We start from the raw sequence: 21,181 nt of genomic DNA, 5'->3' as shown, positions 1-21,181 counted from the left end.
AAATCAGGATGGATTTGCATGCTCTCCGACTGAACCTGATGCATAAAACAGTGATAGACACAGAAAACTGGAGTAACTCAGCTGGTTGTGGATGATCAGCCATGATCACATGATATGGCAGTGCTGGCTCGAAGGGCCGAATGACCTACTCCTGCGTCTATTGTCTATTGTCTGACAGCATCTCTGGAGAAAGGGAATAGGTGACATTTCGGATCAAGACTTTTCCTCCGACTGAGGGAAGTGTCTCGACTTGAATCATCACCTATTACTTCTCTCCAGAGATGCTGTCTGACCTGCATAAACCAGGGAAATAATTTGTTCTTCTACGTCCTTGTTCAGGGGAACTTGTGTGAGAAAGAAGTACAGTTAATTGTTAAAATATCTATTTTATAACATTTGTACACTAAGAAATGAGGTAAAACTTATGAAATTATTTAAGTTGGAATCCAGCCAGTTGTAAGCACTTTGCTAATAGAGTATGTGGTTTCCTCACTGCCAGCTGTTTAAAATAGGAAGAACCCAAAACATCACCTGTCCGTGTTCTCCAGAGATGCCGCCTGACCCTGCTGAATTACTCCAGCACTTTGTGTCTTTTATTGTAAACCAGCACCTGCAGTTTCTTCTGTCTCCTTAAAAGACCTGCCAGTATTTTTCTCCTTAACTTGACAATGGTCTACAGCCAAACATGATATTTATCTTTAAGCAATCCTCATAACTCGTGTGTTGGATGGAACTGCAGATGCTGGTTTAAACCAAAGGTAAATACAAAATGCCAGAGTAACTCAGCGGGTCAGGCAGCATCTCTGGAGAAAAGGAATAGGTGACGTTGAGACCCTTCTTCAGATTTCCACATAACTCATGGATTGCTGGGGAATGGAAATTTCTTTCCAGGTCTGAAGATGCCAATTCTGGAGAACTCTAAGTTCTTTTAAAACCATGAAAGTGAAGTTCCGGAGAGTACAAGAATTCCTTAATTATTTAAAAGATTCGAGAAGGAACAAGATTAATTAGTTTTCCGGGATTAAATGCGCACACAACTAATTTGGATCCAGAAGCAGTGCTTGAATTTAAATAATGAACGTTGATTATGGTTTAAACTTTATTTAGTCTTCTCACCAAGGTTAAGGTATATATATCATTACGATGGTGCATTTGGCTTTACCATTTCATCTCTCCTTATCACCATTGTTATTGTGGTTTGGTGGCTGCGTATGAACAGGAGTTTACAAATGGTGGTGCAATTATGTTAACGAGTCATTGTCATATATCACAGAAACAGGCCCTTTGGCCCAACTTGCCCACGCCGACCAACATGCTCTATTTACACATGCCTGCATTTGGCCCTTATCCCTCTAAACATCCTGTCAATATATGAAGATAGAATCAACATCTTATATATGACTATAAGTTTATCACTCGACTTTCTACACTCCGAGCCTGTTCAACTTCTCCCAATAGCTCAGGCCCTCTGATCCTGGCAAAATCCCGGTAAATCTTTTCTGCATCCTTTCCAGCTTGACAACATATTTCCTATGGCTAAAACTGAACACAATACTCTCAAAGGTGGCCTCACCAATATCTTGTAAAACTGCAGCATGACCTTCCAACTTCTATGTGTAGGGAGGAACTGCAGATGCTGGTTTAAACCGAAGATAGACACAAAAAGCTGGAATAACTCAGCGAGACGGGCAGCATCTCCGGAGAGAAGGAATGGGTGCCGTTTCATGCCTGAAGAAGGGTCTCGACCCGAAACATCACCTATTCCTTCTCTCCAGAGATGTTGCCCGTCCCGGTGAGTTATTCCAGCATTTTATGTCCATCTTCCAACTCCTACACTCAATACTCTGACTGGTGAAGGCCAATGTGCGGAAAGCCTTTGTGACCACCTGTGAGATTGTGGTTGAAATTTAAACTTGGTGCCTGGAGAGGCTTCTCACTAAGTGAATGCATTACGAAAGTTCAGGGCTCCATGAGGAAACTTGTGGCTTTGCATTCTGTACCTCCAGCTGCACCCGTAGAAAAACTTGACTAACCCCATGACTAACCTGCCAGCTGGTAACATCAACTTGTCCTGCAAATGATTAATGACACTGCTGCCCCCTCAATCCCTGTGAACTCATTTTGTGCTCTTCTTAGGTTGGCAGATGAGGCCAGGACATCTGTCGATGAACACTTTAGCTCTTGACTGTCTCATCACTTCTTGTCCCTGGCCCACATCAGCTGGGGAACTCATTTTAACCTCGATTTTTCTAAACCAAGGGGCAAAACATTTGAGAGCTTGAGTTGGGATTTATGATTTGTAATGCAATCAGATGAATTGTTTAAGTGGGAAAAAAGTATTATTGAGCTTTAATGGGGACTACATGAGCTACTAGATGAAGGTAATTGATAAGACTAGTGTCAGGAAGTAAAATGATACAATTCCTCAAATCCGTTTAATGCTTCCGAAAATGCCTTCTCGTAAGCTGTTCTATTTTAAGTGACCAAGGACGATCACATTAAGAATAATCATGTAATATGTGTAAGAAGCTTCTTAGTTCTTAGTCAAAGTCATCAGCCATGGAATCTTGCCATATATGAGGGAATACTTAGTGCTCTTGTGAAATTCCTCGTTGCAGTCGAGAGATAAGATGCATTAATGTAAATGTAACTCTTATAAATACTTTGAAAACATATTTAAATTTATCACATTGGTTAAAAAAAAGCTTTAAACGTAAGCCCTATTTGTCAAATACATGTGTTTAGTAGAGTCTGGGCCTGAAGAAGGGTTCGGATCCGAAATGTCACACATCCTTGTTCTCCAGAGATGCTGCTTGACTCGGTCCATCAAGGTCTGCTTGTTCACCTGGTTCCGAACCATTTTAACTCCTCTTCACGTTTCCATACCAACTTTTCTGTCCTGGGTCTCCTCCATTGCCAAAGTGAGGCCACACACAAACTGGAGGAACAGCATCTCATATTCCACTTGGGTGGCTCAAAACATAAGAGTACGAACATTAAATTTGCCAATTTTAGGTAACTGACCAACAGCCAACCCCCCACCCCTTTCCCCCTCCCTTCCCTGTGCTCCACTTGGAAGCCCATCCATTTCTCCCACAACACTGCCTCTGCCTTCCCCCTGTCCCCCTTCCATCTATATCCCTTCCTCGGGCTTCACACCATGCCTTTTCTCCCTGTATCCCATTGTCTCACAAGCTTACGCCTTTTCACCTTTGGCCTTTGTCCAATCATCTGCCAAATAAAACCCACTCACGTGTATCGACCTATCACTTGCCTGGCTTTGTCCCGCCCCCACCTCTCCTTCAGCTTTCCAGCCCCTTATTACACTCAGTCTGAAGAAGGGTCCTGACCCAAAACATTGACCTCCCGGTGGCTCAGCACTTCAACTCCCCCTCCCATTCCGTATCCGACCTCTCTGTCCTGGGCCTCCTCCACGGCCAGGAGTGAGCAACACCGGAAATTGGAGGAACAGCACCTCATATTCCGCTTGGGGAGTCTGCATCCTGGTGGCATGAACATTGAATTCTCACAATTTTGTTAGCCCATGCAGTCTCCTCCCCTTCCTAGCTCTCCCTCAGCCCTCAGGCTCCTCCTCCTATCAGTCTGAAGAAGGGTTTCGGCCCGAAACGTTGCCTATTTCCTTCGCTCCATAGAAGCTGCTGCACCCGCTGAGTTTCTCCAGCATTTTTGTGTACCTTCGATTTTCCAGCATCTGCAGTTCCTTCTTAAACACCAAAACATTCCATATTCATTTTTTCCAGAATTTCTGCCTGAAGGTCTGAGTTACTCCAGCACTTTGTGTTTTTTTTTTTAAACCAGCATTTGCAATTTTCTGAAATTTTGGGAGTTTGACTTTCAGGCCAATTCTGCAGGGATTTCTTCTCCCCCTGTTCCTTCACCCACTGTCTATCACCGCCTGCACAGAATCCCCCAGCTTGCAAACCTGACTCGGATGTTAACAGATGCTTAGCATCCACATGAAAATGAGAAAAAATATAAAGATTGATTAGCTGCCCTGAGTTTGACGAATGCCTGCAGATGGAAATGCAAACTATCTTTCTGTCATACACTTTGCAATCAATGATTTTACATTACCTCCATGCTATTTAACTTTTTCTTCTTTAGCCATCGATCCCTAATCTATCTTCGTATATTGACAGGAATAACCTTGATCGTTAATTTCCACATCAGATGGATCTCAGTTGATTCATCTCTTACTCCATGAATCTAAATCCCACTCTAGATCCTGGAACACAATGTTCTTGGCCCCCACTCTTGTGCTGCCCGCATATTTGGTCCATATCCCTCCAAACCTGTCTTATCTATGTACCTGTCTAATTGTTTCTTAAATGATGGGATAATCCCTGCCTCCTCTGGCAGCTTATTCCATATATCCACCACACTTTGTGTGAAAAAGTTACCCCTCTGATTCCTTTAGAATCTTTCCCCTTCACCTTAAACTTATGTCCTTTGGTCATCGATTCACCCACCCTGAAAACTAGTAAGACCTTTGTAAAACCCATTAAACTAGTAAAATTAGATCCTCCTTCGGCACAAAATAAGAGCAGCACAAAAAAAAAATGTAGGTTTGTTACAGAAGCGAGAAAATCTAAACAGGAATGAAGAAATTGCTGAGGTGTTAAACAAATTATGTGGAAAGGAGGAACTGCAGATGCTGGTTTACAGAAAAAGGCACAAAGTCTAGGAGTAACTCAGGATGTTAGGCAGCATCTCTGAAGAACATGGGTGGCGATTCGACGGGACCCTTCTTCAGACTGATTGAGGGGAGGGGTGGCAGGGAGAGAAAACTGGTAAAAAGGGGCAACTGGCCAAATCCTGGCAGGAGTTTGTTCGCTCGTGTGTTAGACGACGTATAGCTCGCTGTTGGCGTCTGTCGTCGTCCAACGTGTTGACAGAATTGGTCGCCCGACGTGTCACAGAGTGCATCGTGAAGTCGTTTCTGTGGATCGCCACAAGGAGGCTTCTATCATGATCCCCCTGGCAGCAGTAATAGGCTGATATGGGCGAGGAGTGTTTCTGGATAAGCAGATGGTTGGACAATGGCCAGAGATGAAAAGACATAAGGTGAGAGACAAAAAAATTGAAGAGTGCGAATTATGAAGCTGGAGGAAGAAATGTAGTTGGAAGGGGAAGGGGAGAAGAGAAATTGGTGTGAGTCCAAGGATGGGGGGGACACGGGATGGGGCAGAAGGGTGGGGGGGGGGGGGGTTGATTTGGTTATCTAGTTCCCTATAATTGAAGAAATCAATGTTCATACCACTGGATTGTAAGATACCCAAGCGGAATATAAGTTGGTGTTCCATCAGTTTGTGTGTGACCTCACTTTGGCAATGGAGGAAGCCCAGGACAGAGGGGTCAGTGCGGGAATGGGAAGAAGAGTAAAAAATGTTACCAATCAGGAGATCCAACAGGCTTTGACAGACCGAGTGCAAGTTTTCAGCAAAATGGTCACCAAGTCTACACTAGGTCTCATCGAAGTACAGGAGGCCATATCGAGATGTGGAACACCAGACACAGTAGATGAGATGAGTAAATTTTGGATCTAGTGCAAGATGCAATATATTTCTCAGATATATTGTCTGAAGAAAGGTCTCGACCTGAGACGTCACCCATTCCTTCTCGCCAGAGATGTTGTCTGTCCTGCTGAGTTACTCCAGCATTTTGTGTCAATCTTCAGTTGCAAACCAGCATCAGCAGCCTCTTCCTACACATAGTTATCAGAAATGCTTGGGGATCTAAGGATGTAATGACAAGGAAAGTTAAAATTTATTCATATAAGTAAAGGGAAACTCACAGAGAAATTAAAGAACAAAACAAAGTCTGCAAGGATTTAATACTACGCAAACCTAAATTATAAAATGGGTGACTTCAAAAGTAATCAAACCCCCTATTTGGTGTGACTGAGGAGTGAATGAATAATGCGATGTAAAGCGTATTGAGTATCTAGAAAGGCGATATATAAATCCCATCCATTATTATTATTATTATTTCACCTAAATTTGTCAGATTTGCATTGTGAGTCCTTAATGTGGAACTAGTTTTCTATTTTATTACAGAGAGCATATACGGGAGTTCTGTGAGACCTTCCCTCACTGTTCCCCCCTCTGTGATTCCTGCTGCTCTCCTCTTCGACCATGTTCTGACCCAGGCTTCATACACCAAACACTTGCCAGGCTTTTTCCCACCTCCATTATTTTTTCCAGCTTTCTTCCCTCTACTACAATCCGTCTGAAGAAGGGTCGTGACCCGAAACATCACCCATCCATGCTCCCCAGAGATGTTGCCTGATCTGCTGAGTTACTGACTTTGTGCTTTACTGTCTGATTTCTCAGTTGGAATTTGTTTAGTTTAGAGATACTGTACAGTGTGGAAACAGGCCCTTTGGCCCACCTAGTCCGTGTCAACCAGCGATCACGCCTACATTGCTTCTATCCTAGACACTAGGGACAATTTTACAGAAACCAATTAACCTACAAACCTGTTTAAGAAGGAACTGCAGATGCTGGAAAATCAAAGGTAGACAAAAATGCTGGAGAAACTCAGTGGTTGAGGCAGCATCTATGGAGCGAAGGAAACAGGCGAAACGTTGCCTATTTCCTTCGCTCCATAGATGCTGCCTCACTCGTGGAGTTTCTCCAGCATTTTTGTCAATCTAGAAACCTGGATGTCTTTGGAACGTGGGAGGAAACCAGAGTACCCGGAGAAGACTCACACAGTCACAGGTAGCACGTAGACACGCACTACAAACAGCACCCGTAGTCAGGATCGAACCCGGGACTCTGGCACTATAAGGGCAACAACTCTACTGCATGAACTGACTACAGGGTTGGTTGAAACTCTGTTTGCGCTCAATACCATCTCAATCTATCATAAAATCAACTTCTGGCTGACAAGGTACTGTGTGGCCCATTATATGCATGTCAGCCAAAAAGGTCAATGTTTGCTAATCACCTTCCTGTTCTCGCTTTACATCATTTGGGTTTTGGCACCTCAAATGCTTATCTGGTTACTTTTTAATTTGATCAAGGCTTCTGTTTCCAACACCCTTTCAGATAGTCAATTCCAGACTCTCTGGGTGATTTTGTTTCTCTCTCTCTCTCTCTCTCTCTCTCTCTCAGTTCCCTCAAACCTGTTATTGTTCGCTCTGTTCTGCATGCCGTCTAACCTGCTGATTAATTTTATACATCTGGATTAATGTCGAAAACGTAATCAATTAATAAGATCCCTCACGTTAGGCTGATGCAGAAGATTAAGATGCACGAGTTCCATAGTGATTTGGTAGTTTGTATTGGCCACAGAAGACAGAGTATTATTCTGACTGGAGGTCTGTGGCCAGTGGAGTTCAGCACGGATCAGTGCGGAGACCTCTGTTATTTGTTATATATTTTATTTTTATATGTACACATACATATACACATCCATACATATAAGGTATGAATATTGATTTCCCTAACTTCAAGTAACCCCAGCATTCACTCTCTCTCTCTATCCCTCCCCCATCAAAGTCACACCAGCTTCTAGCTTTCACCCAAACAAACAGCTAACAAACAGTCTGTTTCCTATATCATTGTTACTTTTTTGCATATCTTTTTAATTCATTGTTCTTTATCTCTCCACATCATCATCTATATCTCTCATTTCCCTTATCCCTAACTGGTCTAAAGAAAGGTCTCGACCCGAAACATCACCCATTCCTTCTCTCCAGAGACGCCGCATCCCTCTAGCTTTTTATGTCTATCTTTAGATGTAGATGGGTTGGTTAGCATCAAACATAGGTAGTGTTGAGGAAAGTGAGGAAGATTGTCACTAGATACGGTGAGATATGGATCATTTACAAATAGGGGAAGAGATATAACAGATGGAGTATGATCTTCCCTCTCCCGTCAGACAAAAGGTATAGAAGTGTGAAAATGCACACCTCCAGATTCAGGGACAGTTTCTTCTCCGCTGTTATCAAGCAACTGAACCATCCTACAACTAGAGTGCAGTCCCTTGGAGACCCTTGCACTATCTTTGAACGGACTTTACTGGCTTTATCTTGCACTGAATGTTATTTCCATATCATTCATCTGTACACTGTGACTGGTTTGATTATAATCATATATTGTCTTTTTGCTGACCCGCATTCCAAACATTTGTAGGTTAATTTGTGTTTGTAAAATTTCCTCTCGTGCGTCGGATGTGAAAGTGGGATAAAACTAGTGGTCGGCGTGGACCCGGGGCCAAAGGGCCTGTTTCCACATTGTGTCTCTAAACTCTAACCCAGAACCTATCATTAGACAAAAACTGTCCACTTAAGAATCTCAGACCTGAAGTGCTATGTGTTTTTCTCTCCATAAATGCTTAGTTTAGTTTAGATTAGAGATACAGCTTGGAAACAGGCCCACCGAGTCCGCGCAGACTATCTAAATGGCGTCAAGTTGGGAAAAGGGGAAGTACAACGGGATCTGGGGGTCCTTGTACATCAGTCTATGAAAGTAAGCATGCAGGTACAGCAGGCAGTGAAGAAAGCGAATAGCATGTTGGCCTTTATAACAAGAGGAATTGAATATAGGGGCAAAGAGGTCCTTCTGCAGTTGTACAGAGCCCTAGTGAGACCACACCTCGAGTGTTGTGTGTAGTTTTGGTCCCCTAATTTGAGGAAGGACATTCTTGCTATTGAGGGAGTGCAGTGTAGGTTTACACGGTTAATTCCCGGGATGGCGGGACTGACATGTGCTGAGAGAATGGAGCATCTGGGCTTGTACACTCTGGAGTTTAGAAGGATGAGAGGGAATCTCATTGAAACATATAAGATTGTTAAGGGCTTGGACACGCTAGAGGCAGGAAACAAGTTCCTGATGTTGAAGGAGTCCAGAACCAGGGGCCACAGTTTAAGAATAAGGAGTAAGCCATTTAGAACGGAGACGAGGAAACACTTTTTCTCACAGAGAGTGGTGAGTGTGGAATTCTCTGCCTCAGAGGGTGGTGGAGGCGGGTTCTCGGGATGCTTTCAAGAGAGAGCTAGATAAGGCTCTTAAAAATAGTGGAGTCAGGAGATATGGGGAGAAGGCAGGAACGGGGTACTGATAGTGGATGATCAGCCATGATCACGTTGAATGGCAGCGCTGGCTCGAAGGGCCAAATGGCCTACACCTGCACCCATTGTCTATTGTCTATTGTCAAAACCCCTCCATTTACACTACCTATACACCAGGGACAATTTCCAATTTTACCAAAGCCAATTAACTTACAAACCTGTACACCTTTGGTGTGTGGAAGGAATCTGGAGAAAACCGACTCGGTCATGGTGAGAATGTACAAACTCCGTACAGACAGCACCCATAGCCAGGATTAAACCTGGGTCTCCGGCGCTGTATGGCAGCAACTCTACCGTTGCGCCACCGTGCCACATTGATGTCTATTGATGTTACCTGATCTGCTCAATGTTTCTAGCTTTCCTCTTTGTATTGTCCTGGTCGATGTTGTCTGCATTCTAGTGGTGTTTCCAATGGCATCTTGTGGTATCCTGTAGCATGCTGACCAGAGTGCATGATGCTAACACCAGTAAACATAGCTTGTTAGTTCGTACTAATGTTAACTTAGTTTTGCCTCAGCCAATGAAGAAGTGTATCTTAGAAGATGCTCACTAAGATATACATGTCACAATTCTTGAGCAAAACACAAAGTGTGTGGAGTAACTGAACGGGTTAGGTTGCATCTGTGGGTGGAATAGATAGGCAATATTTCGGGGGGGGGGAAGGGAGAAGGAGGAGATGGAGGGGAGAAGGGGTTGGAGGGGAGAAGAAGGAGAGGGGTGGAGAGGATAAAGAAGGAGGGGGGAGGAAGAGAAGGGGGAGGAAGAAGGGGGAATAGAAGTGGGGGGGGGGGGGGGGGGGGGGGGGGGGGTGGACTTGGCAGTTTGAAGAATGGTTGCAACTATTAATGCTCTCCAAAGATGCTGTCTCGCCTGCTGAGTTTCTCCAGTACTTTGTGTTTTGCTCAAGATTCCAGCATAAGTAGCTCCTTGTGCCTCCAGGACATACTCCCTTACTGGATAAGCCCTAGGGATCGTGCTGTAAGGTCCCTTTTGTTCTTTATTGCTTCTAAATTCCTACCATTTGCTGTCCATCCCTTGTTACTCTCACCAAGTGCTTTATAGTTCACTTCTTTGTATTAAATTCCATTTGTCACTTTGCCCCCCCCCCCCCCCCAAGTTTCTTACTCAGTGTTAACCACCCTGTTAATTTGTTAAAATCTACCAGAAGAGGTGAAAAGTAGTCGGGAAAAGATGGAAATGTGGAGGTGAGGTCACAGTCAGATTTAACCATTAACCTACCAGGGGATAGCAGTCTATTCCTGCACCTAAGAACCTGTGTGTTCATACAACAGGCTTCAGCGGTAGACTTTACTTTAGACCTTGGAGATACTGCGTGGAAACAGGCACTTCGACCCACCGAGTCCGTGCCGACCAGCGGTCACCCTGCACAGTGGCACTATCCTGGGGACAATTTATAACTTTTGCTGAAGCCAATGAATCTACAGAGAGTACCCAGAGAAACCCACGCGGTCACGGGGAGAACGTACAAATTCTGTGCAGTACTTGAAATCACGATCAAACTCGGGTATCTGGCGCTGTAAGGCAGCAACTCCACCGTTGTGGCACCGTGCCGTCGATGTTCAGGACCATCCCACAGCACATAGTCCAATGCTTTGTGGTGTCACCTCAGTGAGAATACACCTCTGTGCAACTCCCATAATGTGGTTATTGATATTTCCGTCATCAACGTACGGCCCAACACATTGAATCTTGTGGAAGTACTTGGCAGCTGCAAAAAAAATTACTTAAATTCATGCGCAGAGCTATTAAAAGGCAAATCTGTAATTGGAGTCCTTTGTGGAGGCATTGAACGTTAAGGTTAGTCAGTTTTTTGCATATCTTACTGATGGCATTTTACAACTGCTGTGCTGGCTTGCTTTTGGCAAATGAGCTGACATCAGCATTAATCTGGTAAAGTTAATTATTTTTATTATCTATTCCGGCCTAATTGCCATCTGTAGATCTTATTCCATCCAGATAAGTCGGGTGAAGGATTTCCTTTGTGTTAGTTCTGCAGGAAGGGCAATAACTGGGCTGCAACATTTAGTGAGTAAAATATGTTACTTATCTGTAATTTGTAAATGTCATTTAATAGAAATCTGTTATTTCTGCTACTATTTTCCACAATCTCAATTTAACTATGATGGGAAGAAGAGAGTTTGTGTATTTTCACACCACCCTCTCTTCTATCCATTATTGTTAAATTGATATTGCGGAAAATAATAGCAGAAATGCAAGGGTAACTGAGGTCTGAAGAAGGGTCTTGACCCGAAATATCACCCATTCCTTCTCTCCAGACATGCTGCCTGAGTTACTCCAGTATTTTGTATCAATCTTCGGTATAAACCAGCATCTGTAGTTCCCTCCTGCACAGAGTGTAATGTGAGCTCGGTAGCTTAAATAGATTTTTAGTTTAGTTGAATTTTTTGTCACACGCAGCGATATGCTTTTATTTGTAGGTAGACAAAAACACTGGAGAAACTCAGCGGGTGAGGCAGCATCTATGGAGCAACGGAATAGGCGACGTTTCGGATCGAGACCCTTCTGCTTTCATTTGTTGCGTGCTAACCAGTCAGCAGGAAGACTATACATGATTACAATTGAGCCGTCCACAGTGTACATATACAGGATAAAGGGAATAATGTTTAGTGCAAAGTAAAGTCCGATTCAAGATAGTCTGAGAGTCTCCAGAAGAGATTTTATTTTTATAAAGGCCATCTGGATTTTTTATGAGAGCTTTTTAAAAAATGATTTAAGCAACATAAATGTAACTTCTTGCTGCCCAAGGCTTTGGCTGCTTGTGAAATACCAGTGGTATATTACTAAGAGTTTCTGTACACCATATCAAAAAATAACTATCGTCATTATTTAAAATGGGAAGACCTGAATTAACTGGAAACGAACATTTTGCAAATTGTTTCGTAATTAATGAGAAAAAAATTAGTTTCGACATAGATTTGGTTTAGTTTAGAGATATAGCGTGGAACCAGGCCCTTTGGCCCACCGAGTCTGTGCTGGCCAGCGATCACCCGTTCACTAGTTCTATCCTACACACTAAGGACAATTTACAGAGGACAATTAACCTACAAGCCTAGATGTCTTTGGAATGTGGTAGGAAACCGGAGCACCCCGATAAAACCCACAAAGTCGCATGGAGAATGTACAAATCCCGTGTCGACAGCACCTGTAGTCAGGTTCAAGCTCTGATTTCCGGTGCTGTAAGTCAGCAACTCCACCTCTGTGCCACTCCCAAATAGATAAAAGGCTTATTTTTGTGTTTAAACCATTAACATATTTTCACAGCTATTTGAATACCAGTCATGTTTGTTGTTTGCAATGTGAGTTTACGAACATTGTAAGGGTATCATTTTACTGACCTTGTCGTTAAATGACAACCTACTTAGGATCATTAACATTTTTTGATCAGTGGGAGACCAGCTAACCTGCAGTAATTAAGTATCTGTACTGCATAGAAACAGTTGTATTTGTATCTTGTTAATGATCCACTGATTACCTTGAGCTGTTATCAAGGGTGTAAAGATATTGATTTTCATCTATGCCGTTTGGGATGCAGTGTCAAGGGGGGGATTGAGGAGGGTGCAGGGTGGAAAATCATATAGCATTTACCAAGAGTAGAACTAATGACTTATTTTAGTTGACCTGAAGGAAAAATAAGATTGGTTCACTATAGATGTCCAACTCTTATCTCTGCAACTTTTCTCTTTACATTATATTAAAACTTAATTCCAGGTTGTTTACTTCACAATCCATCTGTTAATTATTGTAATTTTCATGGAAGATTTTTTAGCAACAAATTGAAGTTAGTGCTCTGATTAACGTTTAATGAGAAATAATATATATTATGGATGTACTATTTTCGATTCATACGGTGTGGAAACAGGCCCTTCGGCCCAACTTGCCCACACTGACCAACATGTCCCATCTACACTGGTATTATACCTGTATTTGGCTTCTATCCCTCTAGACCTGTCCGATCCATGTACCCTATCTAAATATTTCTTAAACATTGCCTCAACTACCTCCTCGTACCATACACCCACCACCCAAAGTTACCCGTCGGGTTCCTATTAAATCTTTCTCCCCTCACCTTAATCCTTTGTCTTCTCGTAAAGAACACAGTTCCTTTCTCTTTCATTTTATTTTACATCAAGTTTATTTTTTGTTTAATTGCACAGATTTTATCCTGCTGACAGTGTAGGTTGAGTAATTGCAGCAATTTAGCTCTGTTTGACAGATTGGATACAGTTAATATATTAATTTATATGCAATCTTTTGTCATCGTTAATTTCCTTTAGAAATAACTTTGTATTAAAATATGTTTTGTATGATGTGCACAGCTGTATTTCCCTTAGTTTTCTGGCCATTTTTACTGTTGTATAAATTTCTCTTCACTCCCCCCCCCCCCCCCCCCCCCCCCCCCCCCCCCATTAGAAACATGAACATTGACTTAAAATGGGAATTAATTTGGTGGAAAATACTGAATAGCTGCCAAAAGTGTGCGTCTTTGTTCGGGCCAATCATTGCTTATTAATGTATTACAGTGTCTTTTTTTTCTGCTGTTTGATGTTGCTGTTGTCATGAGGACCTTGCACAAGCCCCTTTTGCTTTCCAGCAGCCTCATTGTGCGTAAGCTCCAGCTGCATGTTGAACCCGCTGTAATATGCTGATCTGAAGTAAAAATGTGTCTCTCTAAAATAGATTTCTATTGTTTACTAAATGTGAGATTTATAGCTAAATTTGAGGGTCGTCAGAAGCTAATCTTGTTCAAGGTAAGTGTTTCCAGATAACGTTCATCTCAATGTGTTTGTTTTTGTTTAATTTACTCTGTTTGGGGGTTATCGGAAATTATAATATTTTTTCACTGCAATGTTTCGTAGCATAAGTCAGTTTTGATTTACAAAACTTCATAATTCAATCTTAAGTGGAAGAGTCAAAACCAGACATTTTATTGATAATGTTAACGACAGCAAATTTTCATAAAGCACAGATCTGCTTTGGGCTCCGTGGCAATAAAATTGTTGCCTCAATTAGGTTATCAATGGTGAATCCAGAATATTGAAAGAGCAACTTCTGTTTTTGCGCTATTTAAGCAGGCTACAGTTGCCCTCCCTGAGTTTGAGTTGGTGGCTCCAGACGTTATGTGAAAGAAGCTTTGTTGCTTAATTCTATGAGGGTGTTTCCTTTGCAACTGCTGCAGCAATTAATGAGATCTTCCTAAATGCACGGCACTGATATGCAATGAGACACGGTCACTGAGGAGATCAGTCTTCTTGAAATGCCATAAGACCTCTATTGTAAACTGCATGGCAGCCTTCTTACTGGAAGTGTAGAAGCTGACTAGTGCCAAAATGCAAATTAAGTGGCGTAAATATGTTGTTGGGATTAAAAACGTGAGACTAATCATCTTTGAACATGATTTATTTTTCTTCCCCCACCCCCAGTCTTATGAGGAGTATCTTCTCTGAACTGAATATGAAGCAAATATTTATCGATGAAATTGGAGTATAAATTGAAATGGAACTTGCTAGGCACCAGCTTTCCACCAATCGTAAGTACCTTCTAATGTAACTATGTTATGTAATTGCACATATTCGTATTGAATATATTCTTGAGTTGAGTGTAAATGAAACTGCAAATCGAATTAACTTTGAGCTCATTTAAATGGCTTGCTTTAAATCTGTCCTATTTGTCGAGTTGTGTATGCCATTTTCTTTTACTCTGCCATCACAACTTAGATAAAGATTTCAGCCATGTAATGAAAATATCGACATAAAGAAGCTATACTTAAAATTATTGGCTGTCCAGTTTTGGCAGACAAGTAGTCTCGTTGATTGAGTAGTTTTCTTCATGAAGGGATTCTTTTAAGCGAAAACTTGTCTCTTGAATTGTGTCTAACAAAGAAAAATACACCACTTTACTGAATTGTAAGGATAACGAAGGACTGAAGAAGTTGCATTTAAGAAAAATAGCTACGACTTTATCAAAGCAGATGGTTGTATAGGAAGGAATCGGCAATTGATTTTTTTTATTTAAGTGCACAACCGACGGAGTGTATAACTCTGGAGCCAAACTTGATCTGAATTTGAAATACAGCAGCTCGAGATCCCCTTAGGGAGATGTCTTACATCATTTGGGGATTATGTTGCATGGTATGTGTTGAGTTCTATTTAATGCTTTAAGGAGGTGACTATTCCAATTTAAAAGTTTCCAGGACCAGCAGTCATTTTGTGCTAGCAAGCGCCCATAGCAAACCCAAGTTTCACGATGCCAAAGACCACCTTGAAGTTTGGGTTGTTAAATTTAACTGCCGGGAACTCATTTTGATTTCACTTTGTCAATATTTTTGGTTCATTAGTTTAGTTTAGTTTAGAGATACAGTGTGAAAACAGGCCCTTCAACCCACTGTCCACAGCGACCAGCCATCACCCGTTCAATCAAACTAGTTCTATCCTCCGCACTAGGGACGATTTACAGAAGCCAATTAACAACCTACAAACCAGCACGTCTTTAGAATGTGGGAGGAAACTGGAGCACCTGGAGAAAACCCACGCAGTCACATGGAGAACGTACAAACCCCATACAGACAGAACACGTAGTCAGGGTTCAATCTAGGTCTCTGGCGCTGCAAGGCAGCAACTCTACCACTGTGCTGCCCGCAGAGTTGAAGGGTTGCATCTGAAATGAGTGTCGTGAGAAAGATAGTTGTGTTGGATTTTCAGCATATTGTCGTAGAACAAGTGTGTTCACAAATATAAAATAATTTCACTGTGATGTCTACAATTCAATCTTCCTGTAGAGTATTTACTACAAATATTTCTACATTATTTATAAAGCACAATCAGGCGTAACATGAAAGTTAGACAGTTCTGGAGTAACAGTGGGCCAGGCAGCATCTCTGGAGGAAAAGGATAAACAATAAACAATTGACAATAGGTGCAGGATTAGGCCATTCGGCCCTTCGAGCCAGCACCGCCATTCACTGTGATTATGGCTGATCATCCACAATCAGCACCCCGTTCCTGCCTTCTCCCCATATCCCCTGACTTTAAGAGCTCAATTTAACTCTCTCTTGAAAGCATCCAGAGAATTGGTTTCCACTGGCTTCTGAGGCAGAGATTCCACAGATTTACAACTCACTGGGTGAAAAAGGATTTCCTCATCGCCGTTCGAAATGGCTTGCCCCTTGTTCTTAAACTGTGGCCCCTGGTTCTGGACTCCCCCTACATCGGGAACATGTTTCCTGCCTTTAGAGTGTCCAAACCCTTAATAATCTTATATGTTTCAGTTTGGGACCCATCTTAAAACCCTCGATGAAAAGAATAGATGACGTTTTGGGTCAGGACCCTTCTTTAGACTCTTTAGCTTCTGACGAAGGGTCCCGACCTGAAACTTACCACCTATCCTCTTCCTCCAGAAATGCTGAGTTACACCAGCACTTTGTGTCTATCTTTAATATAAACCAGCATCTTGTTTCTAAGTTTTGTTGTTTCCAAGTGAAAATGCCTTTCTTTGTTGCCTCTATACCATTCCCCAATGTAACATTTACCACATGTACTTAAGTTGCTTGCACAATATCTCTGGAGTGTAAAAGCTGTGCATCAAGAATAATGTGACCTCCGTTTACTCCTGGCTTTTTGTGGAACATTTTAACTCTGTGGGGGATTTCTCAACTGCTCTGATTTGTTTGAAGTGTCTCAGAGTTAGTTCGTACCAGAGAGCAGCAGCAGTGCACCCTCTTGTCTACTTTTTCCCCCAAGTCAGACCCCAAGTGGAAATTATTGTATCAATGTTTTCGGAGTTTTGCTTTGGATAAATTAGCTACCATTGTGTTAACCAATTTTAAGCCCTTGAAGGCAAGTCTGTACAGGAACATAACTTGTTCACTGGTACACAAAAATGCTGGAGAAGCTCAGCGGGTGCAGCAGCATCTATGAAGCGAAGGAAATAGGCAACGTTTCGGGCCAAAACCTTTCTTCAGACCTAGTTCACTTCTGTCTTGACTTTCATAAATAAGTTATACATGCAGAATTAGGCTACTCTTTCATGGCTGATCTATCTTTCCCTCTTAACCCCATTCTCCTGCCTTCTCCCCAATTCCCCTAACGCCCTTACTAATCAAGAATCTGTCAATTTCCATCTTAATAATATCCATTGACTTGGCCTCTACAGCCTTTTGTGACTTTGTTTTTCCAATGTGCATAAACTCATTGGAATTTCAGAAGATTTTCTAAAATGTCAACGATCAGAGCAGCACACTGGTGCAGCGGTAGAGTTGCTGACTCAAAGAGCCAGAGACCCTGGTTCAATCCTGACTGGGGGTGGTCTTCTCCCCAGTTGTTGCCCTAACACCCTTACTAATCAAGGGTCTTTCTCTCCATCTTAATTGCTCCATTCACTCTTGGCCTCTACAGCCTTTTGTGACTTTGTTTTTCCAATGTGCATAAACTCATTGGAATTTCAGAAGATTTTCTAAAATGTCAACAATCAGAGCAGCACACTGGTGCAGCGGTAGAGTTGCTGACTCAAAGAGCCAGAGCCCCCTGATTAAAGAAAAATTGTAATAATTAATATTAATTATGTTCCTGCTGCAAGCAAGAAATTCAGGTGTAAATCCTCAAACATTAAGTTGTTAAACCTTTCAAAGAAACAACCATTCATTTTCAAGGTCTACTTGGTCATTTAAAACTTTGAATTGAGGCACTCCCTAGATTTAATAGCTTAAACAACTGCTTCAGATTGTATCTTGGGATTCAAAGGCTTGCATTGCAGCACATGAACAGTGTCCCCACAGTGTTACCCCACTTCAAACATTGTTATTATTTGTGATTATAGTTCCCCGGAGAAACTGTGCTCATTTGCATTTGCTCTCGTGCAGCAGAGTCAGTAGCGCAGATATTTTGATTATTTGAGGACTCTTTCCCATTTCTTGTTTTCCTCCTTCATCTCTGTGGCGGATGAATGGCATGTACACATCCAATTATCCATGTTTGCAGCTGGTCAGGGTTTCAAGCTCTGAGATGATTCACCTGAAATCTGAACATGTGCAAGAGGATTTAAGTATTTTTCTGCATATCATCTGACCACAAGGTGAAATTGCAGGCTCTATCGTCCAGTCTTTCCTTAATAGGAATAGTAGAAATATGGAACTGCAGATGGTGGTTTACACAAAAAAAAATCACAAAATGCTGGAGTAACTCAGTGGATCAGGCAGCATCACTGGGGAAGTGGATAATGACTTTTCCGGTCGGGACCTTTCTTCAGATATATTTTGGAGTTGGGACCCTTCTGCAGATGAAGAAGGGTCTCGACTTGAAACATCACCTATCCATGTTCTCCAGAGATACTATTGATTTTCTCCAGCACTTTGTGTCCTTTCTTTTATACGTTTTAAATGAGTAATTTAATTTGTTAAAGCAGCGAGCTGTTATTTTTTTGTCATTTTCCTCTTGCTGCCATTTCTGTTGTGTTTGTTTGAGGTGAAAAAACAGGACTATCTTTTTGGTACTTTTGTTTCATTCTTTGGTACTCTTTGGTTCATAAAGCATAATAATCTCAGATGTAAGAATGACAGTTCATTTCACTTAGTTGCTATTTCTAGAGCTTGGTGCATGGATGTTTCTCAATTTTACCTGAACTGTCAGGCTCAAATGTTCAGACCTGTCATCTTTGGATTTGATTTCCCCAGGGAACAAAGATAGTTTATCCAACATTGGCGCAGTTCTGTTTTAATAATACGAATTGGATACAATGCGAGTGATGTATAAGAGACATCTATTTGAACTACATCGGCCAAATTGGTTACAACTCACTTTTGGTCAGGAAGTTGATCCATGAACATAGACCATAGAACATAGATCAGTAGAGTACAATTTAGATTTTGTAGTTTAGTTTAGTGATACAGCGCAGAAACGGGCCCTTTGGCCCACCAAGTCCATGCTGACCAGAGATCCATGCACACTAGCGCTATCCTACACACACTAGGAACAATTTACAATTATACCAAAGCCACTTAGCCTACAAACTTGTACATCTTTGGAGTGTGTGAGGGAACTGGAGATCACAGAGAAAGGCCATGCAGGTCATGGGGAGAACGTACAAACTCCGTACAGACAAGCACCCATAGTCAGCAACTCTACAGCGGGCCCACCATGTCTGTGCCGAATAATGCCTAATCCAATGCTTACACATCATCCAAATCCCTTCGATCGCTGCATATTTATGTGCCTGTCCATAGGTCTCTTCTAGGCCACTATTGTATCTGTCTCAATCACCAGCACCGGCAGCAGCAACTCCAGCGGGCCACCATGTAAGTGCCGAACAAAACTGCCCTGTATCTCAAACTCTGCCCCTCTCACATCAAGCAAGCGCTCCCTTCGATCGCTCAGCATCGCATGCTTCACCCCAACCATAGACTGTCTCCCTTCTAGGCCGGGAGGCGCTATTGTATCTGCCGTTGCCGAACCCGCAGGTCGGCAGCAGGTTCCTTTCAGGCACTCACCACCCCCCCTAAGTAACAAATTAATTTATTCAAATCTTGCTATGTCGCTCTTCAAGGGAGATGCTAAATGCATTTCGTTGTCTCTGTACTGTACACTGACAATGACAATTCAAATTGAATCTGAATCTGAATCTGAAGCTATGCAAGCTATTTGATCATGGGTTGTATTTCTGTTGATGGAGTGGTTTAGCTTAACCTACAGGTAGAGATTCTTGGTCGCAAAAACGCATTTCTCACAGCACAAAAATATGAGAGCCAGTGCAAGGAAACAAAAACCAATTGCTCAGCCTTTGGTATTCCTGATGATTGAAGCTGAGGTTAAAGGCAATAAGGAATGGCATTGATTTTCAGTACGATGGAACGAGTGGATACACTGTATTTACAGACTTTCACCAGCAGTCTTTGTATTTGTGTTTCTTGGCTCTCCTTCCACCTTGCTTCATCCAACTCTTTGGACCACGGCGTTGATTTGAGTCGGGACCCTTCTTCAGACAATTGGACCTTACTTAAAACAACACTCTCCTGTTATACCTTTCCCCTCATTTGTTTTTCTCCTGGTACTACAATTACATCTATGCTGATCCTTTTAACTGTCTATTTTAGGTAAATGAAGTTTTATTTATTTCTGAATTCGCACACGATCAATCCTTTTCAATCCTTTCTGGAGAACAGAGAACCAACCTGTTGAATATTTCCTAACTGGTATGACCTGGTTTCATAATCAGTAAATTATTTTCATACATATTTAATGTACTGAGATATCAGAGGCTCTATGCATGTTATTTCTCTGTTATTCAATTCCATTCCTCTTGAAATGAACCCCATTGCTTTGTTTATTTTTTCCAATTACCTGACTAATATGTTGCAATTACCAATTAATGTGTATTGCTGTGCATCCACCTCTTTTGGACACTTATTTTCAGGTCTCTCGGCTTAGTTTGTTTCTGAAATGATTTTTAATATATTTCTAAAATACATTAGACTTTAGAGATACAGCGAGGATACAGGCCTTGCCGACCAGTGCTCAACCCGTACACTAGCATCATCCTACACACTAGAGACAATTTTTTATTTTTTTTAACCAAAACCAATTGACCAACAAACCTGTATGTCTTTGTAGTTTGGGAGGAAACCAGAGCACCTGGGGAAACACCACGCAGTCACAGGGAGAACGTACAAACTCTGTAAAGACAGCACCTGTAGTCAAGATCGAACCCTGGTCTACTGCGTTTTAAGGCAGCAACTCTACTGCTGCGCCACTGTGCCACCCTAGTCGACAATTTGTTAATTGCTTATTATATTTTCTCCATTTTCCACTGTAATTATAATCACTATTTCCCCCCACACACAAGAATCTGGTATGATTTAATTGTACAATTGGTTCAAGCAATTGGTTGAAAGGTTAAAAGTCCTATCGTGTTCAACGTCTCCTTGTAACTCAGGCCCTCAAGCAACATGGTGATCTAGATTCCAGAATTGAGGTGGAAGTGACTACCCTTGACATCAGTAGAGGGTCTTTCCCAAACTGAAGTGATTGGGAATCAGAAGGAAAGTATGCTTTG

The 21,181-nt window shown here is 42.0% G+C and overlaps 1 protein-coding gene across 1 annotated transcript in view; it reads left to right on the top strand.

Annotated features, from left to right (window-relative positions):
* LOC129708650 (neuron navigator 1-like) overlaps nt 1-21,181 on the top strand; it is a 512,158-nt gene that overhangs the window by 3,685 nt on the left and 487,292 nt on the right. The window contains exon 2 of the mRNA XM_055654539.1: nt 14,563-14,669. The gene's annotated coding sequence lies outside the window, so the exon portion shown is untranslated. The remainder of the gene's footprint in view (nt 1-14,562; nt 14,670-21,181) is intronic.

Source organism: Leucoraja erinacea, chromosome 24, assembly GCF_028641065.1.
Source record: "Leucoraja erinacea ecotype New England chromosome 24, Leri_hhj_1, whole genome shotgun sequence".
NCBI lineage: Eukaryota > Metazoa > Chordata > Chondrichthyes > Rajiformes > Rajidae > Leucoraja > Leucoraja erinaceus.
This window is presented reverse-complemented; position numbering and strand designations above follow the sequence as displayed.